General features: G+C 42.4%; 1 protein-coding gene and 1 pseudogene across 2 annotated transcripts in view; one reads left to right on the top strand and one right to left on the bottom strand.

Annotated features, from left to right (window-relative positions):
• The window catches only part of GRM8 (glutamate metabotropic receptor 8), a 724,302-nt gene that overhangs the window by 560,486 nt on the left and 149,715 nt on the right, over window positions 1–14,101 (bottom strand). The window lies entirely within an intron of this gene.
• LOC123835918 (cytochrome c oxidase subunit NDUFA4-like) lies at window positions 11,782–12,185 on the top strand (annotated as a pseudogene).

The raw sequence follows: 14,101 nt of genomic DNA, 5'->3' as shown, positions 1-14,101 counted from the left end.
CACAATTCAACTCCTATTGGCTTCATGAAAACAACACTGCCATCACCCCTGCCCAGAGAGAATTAATCATTCATGATATTACTTTACCTATGTTCCCACAGAATCTTAGGCACATCTCCATCTGCACTTTTCAAATTGTTAGAATTGCTGTGACTATATGAACCAACATCCAACTCCCCCCTCGCTAACCTGAGCTCTAAAGGCAAAACCTGTGGCCTTCATATGTAACCTCTGCTCCTAGTACTGCATCTGGCCCAGAATGGGAGGGAAGAGGGAAAAGGAAGGAGGGAGGGAAGATAAATATGAATGAGAGCGCATGAGTCTACAGCTTGGATGAGACATCAGAAGTGAAGATACCATTTGGGGAGCCATCAGCACACAGATGATAGTTGAAAGTGAAAGCCTGGATGAGATTGCCAAGAAAAGTTCCCTCAGAAACATTTACCATTGGGGTGGGAGGCAGTTTCCAGAAGAAGAAGGGATCAGCAGTGGTGGATGATGCTGAAGGGTCAAGAAGGAAGGAAGCTGAGTAAAGGCCTTGGACTTGGTCTATGAGAGATAACCTCCAACAAAGTAATTTCACTAGAGCGAGTAGAGAAGAGGACAAATGGCAGGGAGCTAAAATGAGAGTAAACACTGAATTGGTGTGCCCCTGGTAAGCATACGCTGCATATGCAAGTGTTTGACCAGAAAAGGAAGGGAAAAAAATATATGACTCCTTGTCTTCTTTTGTTCCATACTCATATAGGCTGATAATCCTGAAAACATTTTTATTTAATATAAAAAAATACAAATGCCTTTATACATTTTGGCCCATTCAGGACTAAGGCCTGTAAGAATTTTACCAAATGAGTCATCAGGTGCCTATCCTGCACAAATGAGAATATAAAATATAGTTCTCTCTAAATTGGGCTGGTTTGGCAGCCTGGAAATTAGCTACATGGTCTAGTTTCGAGGGTAGGCCCCTGCTCCAGGAGAAAAGGCATGAGATAGGAACCAGGACACATGAGTCTCAGTACTAGATTTTCCATGAACTCATACTATGGCCTTTCCTATGTCATTCATCTTTCTGGGCCTCAGTTTCTCCCTTTTGAATCTGCTGTGGTTCTCTGATCCTACTCATTGGTACTGGGAAACAATTAGACCTTTCAATGAACATTTGCCTATTAGTTCAATGTGCAAAGCATTAAGCTAAGAGGCTAATTCTTCTAATGGAAAACTCTGATCCCTATTATCACATAAATCCCTCCTGGGAAAGGTAACAATCTGAGCTTTTATTGTCATTAACACTAATGTGGAAATGTTTCCTTGGTTATAATAATAATGGCACACATTTCTTAAGAGCTTACTGCATGCTAGAACTTAAGTTTAAAACTTTATATGATTTTCTTTTTTAATCATCACAAAAACCATAGCGGTGAAGGCTATTGTTATCCTCAGTTTACAGATGAGGGAAGTGAGTCTTAGAGAAGTCACCTACCTAAACTCATCACATAGTGGTATCACTGGGCAACTGCCAGACCAATGGCCTCAAAGCCTGTTGTATTAGTCAGGGTTCTCCAGAGAAGCAGAATCAATAGGATGTGTAGATAGACAGGTAGAGAGGAAGAGAGGTAGACAGATAGATAGGGATTTATTTTAAGGAACTGGCTTATGCAGTTAATGGAAGCTGGCAAGTCCAAATTCTGCAGGGTGGGCCAGTGGCCTGGAGACCCACAGAAAAGCTGTTGATGGTGCAGTGCAAGTCCGAAGACTGCTGCAGAACTCCCTCTTGCTTGGGGGAAGCCAATCTTTTGTTCTATTCAGGCCTTCACCTGATTGGATGAGGTCCACCCACATTAGGGAAAGCAATCTGCTTTACTCAAAATCCACTGATGTAAACATTAATCTCATCCAAAAACATCCCTGTAGAATGTATTCAATAATCTTTTTAAAAAGTATTAGTTTACTCTAAAAAATTTCCTTTTTTCTCATTTGGGTTAATAACAATCATCCACATAATTGTCAGAAGTTTGAGAGTTATCGCTGACTCTCTCTTCTCTCTCACACTGTACATCCAATTGCTTGCAAAAACCTACTGATTTTACTCCCTAACAGTTCTCCTATTTGTCACCTCACCTCCATCCTCACTACCACAGCTTTATTTAAGGACTTGTCACTTGTTGCCTGGACTATTGCAATAACCTACTAACTCATCTTGCTGCCTACAGATGGATTGGGTCTCTCTGTCCATCTTTCAACCTGCTGTCAGAGGGGCCTCCCTAAAACACAAACCTGGCCATGTTGCTGCCCTGTTTTAAATCCTTCAATAGGCCTATCTCCCTGGTTTGGTAAACAGGTCCCTTACAAGCCTATTCTCATTTATTTTCCAGTCTCATCTCCCATCATCCACCCATAAACCCCCAGATTCCTTGCACCCTGCCTTGCAAAAACATTTGCACTCCCTTAAAATCACCATACTCTTTCTTGGTTCCACACTTTTGCAAATGCTGTCCCCCTCTGCTTCAAATGCCAGCTGCCTTTATCCCCAAATCAGTTCAAACATCATTTCATGAGAGTGTTTCCTGAGATTTCTGGGCAAAACAAAGCACTTTCATACATGCCCTCCCAGAGCCTCAATACAGAATTTGCCAACAACAGAAAGTAACTCCCGGTCTAGAACGTAAATCCCTAGAAGATAGTGTTGTGTTCTGTTCATGCTGGTAACCTCAACACCTAACAACGTAGTACCTGGATATATGAGACCAGGTACTTTATAAAAGTATTAGGAGACCTTAGCAGAAATATGACCTTCTACAGATCACATTTGTGGTCCCCTCACCCCTTAATGGATAAAAAAAAAAAAAGTTCCTGCAATCTCATAATGTAATACAGAGCTTAAAAATCACTGAAGGTATCTAGATGCAGCAAGTAGCCCCATTTTTCCTTGGAAAGGATTATACGATATTTTTTGCCTTGCAAGGGTTTAAAAAAAAAAAAAATGTTTCCCAACCTCCAAGGAGAGTTGGTATCCAAGAAGGGAATGATTGCCAGAACAATGAAAATGTACAGAGCTAGACTGGGCTGCACTTGCAAACACAAAGATCTTCAGATACAAAACAGGTTAGGCGGTAGAACCTTTTGAAGAGATAGGCTGAACTATAGTCTTCTTGCTGTATCCAACAGCTATGCACTTGAGTAATTGAACTGTCGGAGTAAACTGGGGAACTTTAGGTGTACTCTAGACCTTGTTAGTTATGGTAAACAACACATGAAACCACAAGCCACCTTCATTATAGAGGAGATAGCTTTATAGTTCTCTGCAAACACAAAACCATCAACAATGTGGGGACATGAAGTTGTAATAAGCCTTAGATTCTGTAAGTCATTAAAATAAAGCAATGACATAGTTGTGCCACACCTACAGAAAGGATGAGAAGGTAAATTGTTGAGGGAGATAGTGATTGTAGGCCCTAATCACCATGGCCCATTCTGAGGATATTAAGAAGTATTTTTGTCCCATCACTAACACTCACCCATCTTGGTCCCTGTTTAGGAATCGCTGCTACTGAAGGCTAGTGAAGGAAACACCACAGTTCCAATGACAGTGCCATTCAGACTATTGAATGTTTCAAAGTAAGAACAGAATAGCAAGTCTTTATTACCACCAACATGGAAAAGGTATGAGATAAAATGATGCATACCAAAAATGTTGGGAAATCAAAAACATAAATCCCATTGATGGACCAGGTCCTTCTTGATCATAAAATTGAAGTGAGGAAAAATAACAAAGGCATGTATGCCAGAGGAAGCAAATTGAACTTTATTTTTATAATTGAGAATTCCAATGCGATCTTATGTATTTATCAATGGAAATCTTGAACTCCATGGAGCACATATTGCTTGAAATGCTAATGTCTGCCTGCTTGGTCTCCATCTACATACATGTCCTCTTCCTTCAGTACTCAGCCCAATGCATCCCTCTAGAAGGCCCTCCCGTAACACTCCTGATTAGAACCAATCACCTCATCCTCTGCACTTACACAACTCGTGACCTGTATCTCCCTCTAGAAATCTTTTTTTTTCTCATCTTGTCTCTAAGTTCTTGGAATCTTACCTCATATCACATCCATCTCTGTGCCCCTCCTCGGTGCCTGTCACAGTGCCTTGCCTACAGCCAACATGCAATACATCTCATCCAATGTGACCAGGGGACATCTCCTGTCGTAGCATACATAAAAGAAACCAGAGTTTCCTGTTCCACCTTCATTAATCAAGTCCTACCTCCAGCTTTTTGTTTACAAGCAAGGGAGAGAAAAGCTGAACTACAAGTTCATGCTGCTGAGATCAAGACCCAAAGCATATGGTGACCCACATGGGGGGCCCTATACCAAACACCAGGGAGAAAACCAAGGTTTCTCCAAGGAAGAATTAAATGGGGAAAAGAGGAGAAAACACCATCAATTAAGTACAGATACGATAGCCATCCCAAGCCAGGAACACCCCTGCTGGTGCTTCATTAACCACTCCAGGATGTTAAAGTAGGACTAGGAAGTTGGGGCACAGGGAGAAAAGGCACAGAAGGGCAGCAGAGAAGAAGCCAGCCATAGCCCAACCCCCTTTGCCACTGCAGGGTTCTAGCCTAAAGCAGCCCCAAGCTGTGGGATGGGAGAAACTTTCAGTTTGCTGAATTTCAAAGTTTTATTCCATTGGACTGGACATTTTAATAACTGAAATGAGACTTTTCATATATTTAAAAGTGACTAGAGAATTAAGAGCATGAGGCCAAGATACCCTCCAGAGGGGAGTGCTGAGGAAACCAGACCATCACATCTGAAGAATTAGTAGGAAGAAGAAAAATGAAGCTACTTAAAAAATAAAGTTACTTAAAATGAAGCAGTTGTAATTTTAAGATAAAGAAGTGGCACAATGTATTATATTCAATATGCCAGTTTTACTTACATGTTTTAAGTCAGATCTCAATAATAGGGCTTCCCCAGAGTGCTTTTCTCTCCTCAAGACTCATGGAGCACAAAAGCTTCCATACTACTTGACAGTCCCACAGATAATTCCATTTTGGGGGCGGGTGATTCCTTTTTTTAATGGAGAAACAAAAGTCATTGATTTAGAAACCATAGAAAGAACTAAAATACCTTTTTTGAAAACAGAGGATTGAGCCATGTTTATGACAGCCAAACAGAATGTTCTAGTTCTTTCCTTCTGACCTGAGCTCCTCTGATTTCTTTCCAATTAGTTGGTGTTCAGAACTGGCCCATAGCTGAGAAGCTCTATCAGGCAGCAATCTGGCTGTTGTATGATCTGTGCTATTTTCACAGATTGAACTCCATTAGTGGTGGTGGTGGGCAGTCCATATCTTGCCACAGACAACTGTTGAGTAGGGATACATGACTCCCATCAGTGAGCATGAAGACCCTGGGTTAATCCTTTGGTTCCCAATACGCTAGGGCCAAGAGAGGCAGGACAAAATGCAGAACCTTTTCAAAGTAGAGGAGAACACCTCAACAGAAGCCTTTTCTTGTCCTTGAAACTGTTTTATTTGTTGTCGTTTAGATGGAGGCCAAACTTATGTTTGACAAATATTATGATTCATTGTTACTTTTAAGTCCTATTTTTCAGGAAAATTTTAGCTTCTTTAACTTAATTTAACATACATTGTTGATAGAGTTCTCCAATGCCCCAGGCACGGATGAATAAGACTAGGTTGCTGATTCCCCTGAGAAGGTCACAGTCTAGGTGGGAGGCCGAGATGTCAACAGATGGGCACTACACAGTGCGTGCCATGAACATCTGTGCAATTCACTTGCCTGGCAGCCTTTTCTCCTTGTTCTAGGAGAGGACCTCAATTTAGCTTTGAGGAATGACCCTTCCCTCTGGCTTTGACCTTGTGTTTCAAGTGGGGCTTACCCCACCTGCCTCTTCCCAGCTCCAGATGGGCATGTGACTCATGTGAAGTCCAAGGTGAATAGTGCCTTCCCTAGCCCACAGTGGTTGTTTGAGTGATGGGCTATAACCCAACATGGTGGGGCCGAGCCTGGACCTCTGCTGGAACTGATGGGAGGGAACTAACATTGCCAGAGTGGGTTGAATGGTATACTCCCAGAAGACATGTCCATCTAGAACTCAGGATGTGGTCTTATTTGGAATAAGGATCCTTGCATATATAATTAAGGGAGGAAACTCAAGATGACATCATTCTGGATTAAAGCGAGTCCTATATCCAACAATGAGTGTTGTTATAAGAAACAGAAAAAAATACACAAACACAAAGAGAGAAAGGTGATGTGACAATGGAGAAAGAGATTACAGTTATGCAGCCGCAAGCCAAGGAATGCCAAGAATTGCTGGCAGCCACCAAAAGCTTGCAGAGAGGCATGGAATGGATTATCCCTCAGAGCCTCCAGAAGGAGCCAACTCTGCCAACACCTTGATTTCCAACTTCTGGCTCCACAACTGTGGGAGAATAAATCTCTGTTGTTTTAAGCCATACAGTGTGTGGCAATTTGTTAAGGCAGCTCTGGGAAACTGGCAGCATATAAGCCCACAGCTGCTGGTGGCCATCTTCCCACCACGTGGAAGAAACCTGAGGATAAAGCCAACACGCAAGAAAGCAGAGCTCAGAACTGGAACTCCTTCCTGTTGACTTCATTTTAAAATGCAGAGCTGAGCCTACCTGAAGTCAGATTTATTCCTAGACTTTCTAAGTTTCTGAACCCCAAAATCCCTCATTGGTTTGAGTCCAGACCAAGACAGTGAAATAAATGCTCTCTTTACTAAAGGTGTGTACAAAGTGTTGCAATCTCAGAAAAGAGCTCAACTAACACTACTTAAGGGAATCCAGGAAGGCTTCACTAAATATCATTAATGCTGGGTCTTAAAGAAAAAAATAGCTTTAGGCAGACACCAAGGATGCAGCATTTCCAGAAAATGGAAGAAAATCCACACAGGCACATTAGAAAACGTTCAGGTCATAAGGTGTGGCATGGAAGACAGCGAGTGAGGTGAGAAGGAAGGAAAGGTAAGAAATTAGGCTGTTTGGAGAACATTGTCTCTTTGTTCTCCCTGCAGCTTGGCAAGGCAAAGATGAGAAACATGACTGCAGAAACCAAAGTCTGCGACCTCAAAAGAGAAATAGCAAGTGGTAGTAAAAAGAACACGATTTTCCCTGGGTTTTCAACGCGTTATCTAAGGAGAGTCTTGGATTTGGAGACAATAAGACAGGGTGAGGGTGGTGAGCAAGAGAGGCTCCACTTCCCATTGAAGCTTTATTGAGACTTTGGTAAGCAAATATTCACATTTAATAGATACGATGCATGTTGGAATTTGTAAATCAAAAGTTATCAGGTCAAATCATAATTTTGCATACTTTAAATGAAAGATGGACTAAAACCTAATTTTTAGAGACCAAAGTGTCAAATCACCCATTTCTATGACCCTTGACTATGTGGACCCAGGAGTGTTTCCAGAATCACCACTATATTACAAGAGCACAAAAATGTTCAGAAAACTGCATAATGATTAATGAGTCTTAAAATTAATCAGTAATACGAGTAAAAGAGCAACAAGAAATATGAGTTAAGAGGAAAATGTTTGAAACTGTTAACAAGAACACTCTAAACTTCAGGTCCTCCTAGCACTCAGGAAAAACAGCTATAAAGATCTCTAAATTGTTTAAAAAAAAAAAAAAGATAATAGCAACCTGGGGGACACTTAAGCTTTTTGTTCTTTTTCATTTAAGTATTAGTTGAAGTGAAATTTTGCCAAGAAATAATTCACTTGACTTCCCCCCACCCCCCCCCCACCCCCCAGAAATATCTTTTTAGGAGAGCCACACAGTCATTTGGGACACACCCATCCCGATCTAAGTGCTCCAGGACACACCTGGCTGCTGGCCAACACGTCTTAAAGGACTTTTGTTTCAGAGGCTTAGATGCCCATAGCCGTAAGTCACCTTACTCCCCCAGGCCTGGAACTTCAATTGTACTTATGCCTAAGCCAACTCACACATCTACCTGTCTTTACCCCCACCCTAGTCCAAGCCAACCTCAGGCCTTGCCTGCAATGAATTTCTAACTCATCTTCGGCTTCCGTCTTGCCCTGCAATCCAGTTTCTACACATGATCCCCTTAAAATCTCAATCATACCATGCCACCCTCCAAATCAAATGCCTTCAAAGGTTTTCCATTGCTTGAAAATAAAATCCACACATTCTGCCATGGTCTAAAAAACCAGTCAATCATGCCTTTGACTGATGTTTATCTCATGAGCTGCTACCCTTTTCCTTGCTGGGTTCTAGCCACACCAGCTTCCCAGATATCGCACAAATAAACTGTAAACATGCATTATTTCTTTCTTAATTAGACACGATTTATAATTATTAGCTTGAATTTATAATTATTAGTTTGTTTACTGGTTTTCTTTTAAAATCAGTCTCCTCACTAGAATCTATGCCCCTTGAGGCCAGAGACCACATATGTGAATTCTCAGCACCTAGCACAATCCTTGGAACCTCATATTGGCTCCAATCATTTGTCAAATGAATCAGGAATAAAGAAGCTCCTCATGGCTCTAAATACCAGAAGCCATATACCTTTAGGACATCTTACAGTCATGAATCATACCACATACTTATATACCTGAACACTCAAAGGCAGTTGAAAGAGGAGTAATACATTCAACACATTTACCTACTTTCTGATGTTGCATCCACCTATTTGTCAGACCTCACAGAGCTCTAAACCTTAATTCAACTTTTAATTCAACTTATAGGTCGTGTCTGGTTCTGGTTCTCAGAAGCAAGTTCACCAATCTGGGCATCAAACATGCTGTCATCTACTTAAGATACTGCTTCTGTTTCCCAACTTAAACCTGGCCTTGAACTCTGGTTTCCTAGTTCTCCTTCCTTCCCATGAAACTTCCTGTTGTAGAGCCATCCTGCTGCCCAGACCCCAAGTCTCCCAAATGCCAGAAGGTAGGATGTGATGCTGCATCCTGACCCTAGGCAGGGTGCACCCCCTTCCATGAGGACTGCTAGCCTGTCCACCTACCTACATCTTCCAAACTACCTCCTTCTGATATCCTGTCCCCAGGATGCACTCACCTGCTTTGTGCTCATTTATCTACTCACTCAACAAGCATTGTTAGAACCTCTTCTAGACCCACAGTACTATACAAGGATAAATAAGGTATGCTCTCTACCTCTGAAGGAAGACAAAGAAGTAATTAAAATACAAAGTGGTAAGACATCTATTTGTAAAGTACCTAGAAACTGACCAAGTGTTCATAGTGGCCCCTTCTACTTTGCCTTGACAAAACTTAGGTCAGGCTTCTCTCCTTCCTACGTGCCTCAGAACTCTGTCTGCCCCCAAATCTGAGCAAGCACTGAAAAATGGAACATGTCCCCTTTTTAGTTTCCCCCGGGAATTGGCTGACCACAAGAGGACACTTTCCTATCAGACCTCACTAGTCATTTCCCCTTTGCTTGCCCAAACTTCCCTTTTAAAAATCTCCATTAAGCTTTTGCTTATTCCTCTCTACCCTGTAAAGAAAAGACTTTTTCCCCTTTGATTTTTTCATGTTTGCAGATTTCTGAGATAGGGGCATTCTCTATTACAATAGTCTGTCTTCTGAATAAAGTCTCTCCTTATCCACGTCTGGATTCGTTTTTATTTGACAGCACATGGAGAAGAGAACCCTAACTTAGCTGGGAGGAGGAGGAGGAGATCAGAGAAGACTTCTGGGAAAGAATCTGAGAACAGAAGAATACGGAAACATTAACCAGACCAATGTCAGGCAAGGCAGGAATTCCAGGCGTGCCACACGGCAGGAAGTTCACGTTACTCACCTGGGAACATAATCTCTTGATCTATGCTCTGTAGGCCTGAATGGCACTCACCCCACTGACACCTGGTGTTGCTCCCAAACACCTGCCCTGGGGAGCGGGCCTGTCTCCTTCCTTGGTCCAGGCATATCCTTTTGCATACCCACACAAACACACACATGTGTACTTTTCCCCCAAACATATGTCCCTTCCCTCTCAGCATGCCATGGAAGCCTCCAGAACACTGAGGGGATCTAGTTATTGATGTGGCAGATGCAGGGCCCCTCTCCGCATTTTCATGGACTCTCAATCTCGGGCATCTCACACTGTTTTTGGCTCGGGCTGAGTTCCCATAGCCTAGAGATAGGAAACTAAAAGGACATGAGAAATGTAAAGACAGTAAGTTTAACTAGAAATCCCACAAGGGCAGGAACCAGGTCTGACTGGTCCAACACCATATCCATAACCTCCTAGGAACAGAGCCCACACACACAGTAGGTACTCAAGTATTTGTTGAATAAACTGTCACATCAGCTCACATGAATAATTCCACCGAATGCAGGATTCCTTCTGGCCATAGCATCATGCATAATTTTGAAGGGGAACACACTGGTTGTCCTTCACGAAATCAAACACAAAAGGCTGGCAATGTACTCAGTGCATCCCACTTTCCCTTAATAGTCCATTATGTGCATGCCAGCCGTGATACATGATGCAAATGTGGCCCCAGAGTCACATGGCCCTGAGTACCATGGCCTTGGAAGTGTATCTGAGCTGCTACAAGAGGCTTTTTTCCCTCTCTCTCTCATTGCTACAATGCCAGAAGATATGTTTAAATCGTTACTTAAAATTCCTTTCCCAACCAAACCTCTTCCCAGAGCTGTTAACAAGAAACAAAATGTGCTGACTTGAGTTTCACTTTCTCTCCTTTCCCCTCCCTTTCCCTTGTGGGGTCCCCAGTGAGTCATGGAATGGCTCTGGTCAGGTAACACTGAAAGAAGCCAAGAAAGAAGCCCAGTATCTGTCAAACATGCAGATGTTAGAGAACAAAGACTGTGCAGCATGGTTTTGCCAAGGGACACAACCCCAGAAATAATTGGCACCTATTTCAACAAACTATTCATTTCATAGCCTTCTGATTGTACTATTCTTGAGCCATTTATTTTCAAGGAAACCATAATTAGTACTTAGTTGATAAGTAATAAACTGGGAAAACACACTCCTAATTCTCAGGCCAACCTTTTCAGGCCTACAAAAATGACATAAATGGATTCTGATGCTTCTTCATTTCTGCAGGAGGGTATTTTTATATTATGTTCTCCTATGGACACAGTGAAGTACAAATTGCACCTTAAAGCTCCCATCTAGTGCTACAGTTTCCAAACAGAATGGCTTTAATGAGGAAATTACTTTGGAAAAGGAAATAAAAGAATGTGATTTCTTTAGCACTAGGTAAAGGAGGAGAAGTGCACGCTTGTCATGACTCGGGCATTCAGTTTTGAGGCATGCAGAGACCAGCTGCAAGGACAAGGGGAAACAAGGTTGCTTAACCTGGTTATAAAAGCTGATGCCTCAGGAGAAACTGAGTAGCCCAATGCCCAGAATCCAAAGAACCAGGACTAATGTGGGTTCGATTCAGAAAGAACTCCATAAATCCATCAGCCATCGTTGGTGTTATGGATTGAACTGTACCAGAAAAACTCATATGATGACTCCTAGTAATTCAGAATGTTACTTTATTTTCATTGCAGATGTATTTAATTAAGGGTTGTTACAAATGTGATTAAGATGAGATCACACTCATATGAGGTCATCTAATATGAAGTCATATTAGATTAGGGTGGGCCCCTAATCCTATATGACTGGTGTCCTTATAGAAAAGGGAAATTTGGAGGGATTACTTAGTGCCAGGCCTTCCACGTTTGGTTTTTTCTTCTCCTGGACAGGAGGCCTCTGCCGCAACCATGTGACGCCAAACCATCGGTCAGGCCAAGAAGCATCCAAGCTTGATCCCCCTCTTCGTATTTATTGGGACAGGAGGTACTGGAGCAGCGCTGTATGTCTTGCACCTTGCATTGTTCAATCCAGATGTCAGTTGGGTTAGGAAGAATAACCCAGAACCCTGGAACAAACTGGGTCCCAATGATCAATACAAGTTCTACTCAGTGAATATAGATTACAGCACACTGAAGAAAGAAGGTTCAGACCTCTAAATGAAATGTTTCACTACAAAGCTGCTTAGAATGAAGGTCTTCCAGAAGCCATCCACACAATTTTCCACTTATCCAGGAAATATTTCCCCTCTAAATGCACGAAATCATGTTGGTATATTGTGTTGGGGTTTACACTGAATAATAAATATCTGAAACTTGGAAAAAAAAAAAAGAAGAAAGGGGAAATTTGGACACACACACACACACTCACACACAGAGTGAACACCCTGTGAAGATGAAAACAAAGATCAGAATGATAGGTCTACATGCCAAGGAACACCAAAGATTGCTAGCAAACCACCAGAAGCCAGGGGAGAGGGATAGAGCAAATACTCCTTTACAATGCACAAAAGGAACCAATCCTGCAGATACCTTGATCCAGGACTTGAGCCTAGACTGATGTTGTTTAAGCCACCCAGTTTGCTGTACTTTGTTATGGTAGCCCTAGAAAAGTAATATAGTTGGTGATGAGAGTTAGGTAGCAGGAAAAAATAACTCAAAACAGGGGCTGCCTACTAAAATGACAGATCCTGTCCCTTCCCAAGAATTTGCCTGGGAATCTCTGAAAAAGAACCTCACACCATCATCTGAGGCTAAGCTCTCTTATTCTAGGGATAGGACACTAAAAGGATGTGGGAGATGTAAAGGCAACAAGTCAGAGAGGGCCAGGACCCCAGGACATATCAGGGGCCCACTCCACAGGCAGGGCTGTGCTCAGCAACTTTATGTAGAGTCAGATTACAGCCACTGTGCAAGAATATAGGCAGGCCTGGACACCCCCACCCAATAAGGTGAGAGAGCTGACAAGGAATCGGCAGTGTGTCATGGCCCAAACCTCAGAGTTCAGAGTCGGGGGCAGAGCCCCATTCCCACAGATCCAGAGTGTGAGTCAAGGATGGGATAATACAGTAAGTTTGCAGTGACCTAGAGAGGGGATCAGGGCTCACCCTGGGACCACGAGGCACAGGGTCTATCATGGTCAAAACATTTCAAACCCTGGAAATTTGTGGGCTGAGGTTGAGGAAAACTGTTGGCCCTGGCTCAGACTCAGGAACTAAACAAAGATGAAAACACTGCCAAAGGCATAAGCGATGCTGGGAAGGAGTGATCAGGGAGAAGAGCTAATGTGAGAGGGCAAGTCATACATTTGTCCATCAGTGGATACACCAGAGTAATCGTCAATAGATCAAGAAATAAAAATGGTCAAAAAGCTATATACATTTTACAGCTGTTAAACATTTCACAAATAAGCACAACATTCATTACAAAGTTGGTATATTCCACACTCCATTCTTTGTGCTGCCTCTTATTCAGGGAACTATGTTTCTGTTGGAGTTATCTAAATATCACTTCCCATCACATGGTGCACTGTCTTTCAGCTTAAGTTTCACAGACTGCCACCCTCCACTGTGTTATGCCAGGTCTTTTTGTTACAGGAACTGCAGGAGGCCCTTTTTGGGGCAATGTGTTCTTGGGCAATGCCCAGAAATGATACCTCTGTTAAGGCAACAATCACATCCATCTGTAATGGTTTGCTTGCATCTCTGAGTCCTCTGATACACGGTGCCCAGCTAGGAAGCAGAAGCCATGATTCATCTCTATATCCTAAGCCTAGCACGAGCATGTCCTGATACAGGGTGTGTGCACAATAAATGCTAGCTGAATCGATTAATATTTAGGTTGAAAAAGGAAGAGAAAGAGAACAGGGTTCCAAGGCTGACTGATATTTAAGTAACTCAGGCATTCAACCATGTGCCAACACTATTCTAGGTAACAAATCAGTCAGGCTAAAAAATAGAAATAATAGGATTGGTCACTGCTAGGAGGTACGAAGCAAGATTCAGGAATAAGGAGCACTGGTGGCCTTTAATTGAGCACTTGTTTGGACCTTACTCTGCCTTCTTATTTGCTCATCAAGCAAACTGGATACAGGTTCAGGGCAATAAGACCCCTCCTTGGTTACCCACTGGTGAGAATGAACTCCTAACACAATACAGGCTAGCAATGATTGAGCATTTACCATGTGCCACACATTGTTATGTATGATCTCATTCACATCTTGCACAGTTGT

The sequence above is a fragment of the Mirounga angustirostris genome, unplaced genomic scaffold, assembly GCF_029215605.1.
Source record: "Mirounga angustirostris isolate CCGP_5_RB_7025 unplaced genomic scaffold, mMirAng1.0.hap1 SCAF_12, whole genome shotgun sequence".
NCBI classification, from domain to species: Eukaryota; Metazoa; Chordata; class Mammalia; order Carnivora; family Phocidae; genus Mirounga; species Mirounga angustirostris.
Note: the sequence above shows the minus strand (reverse complement) of the source record. Positions and strands in the feature narration are given on the sequence as shown.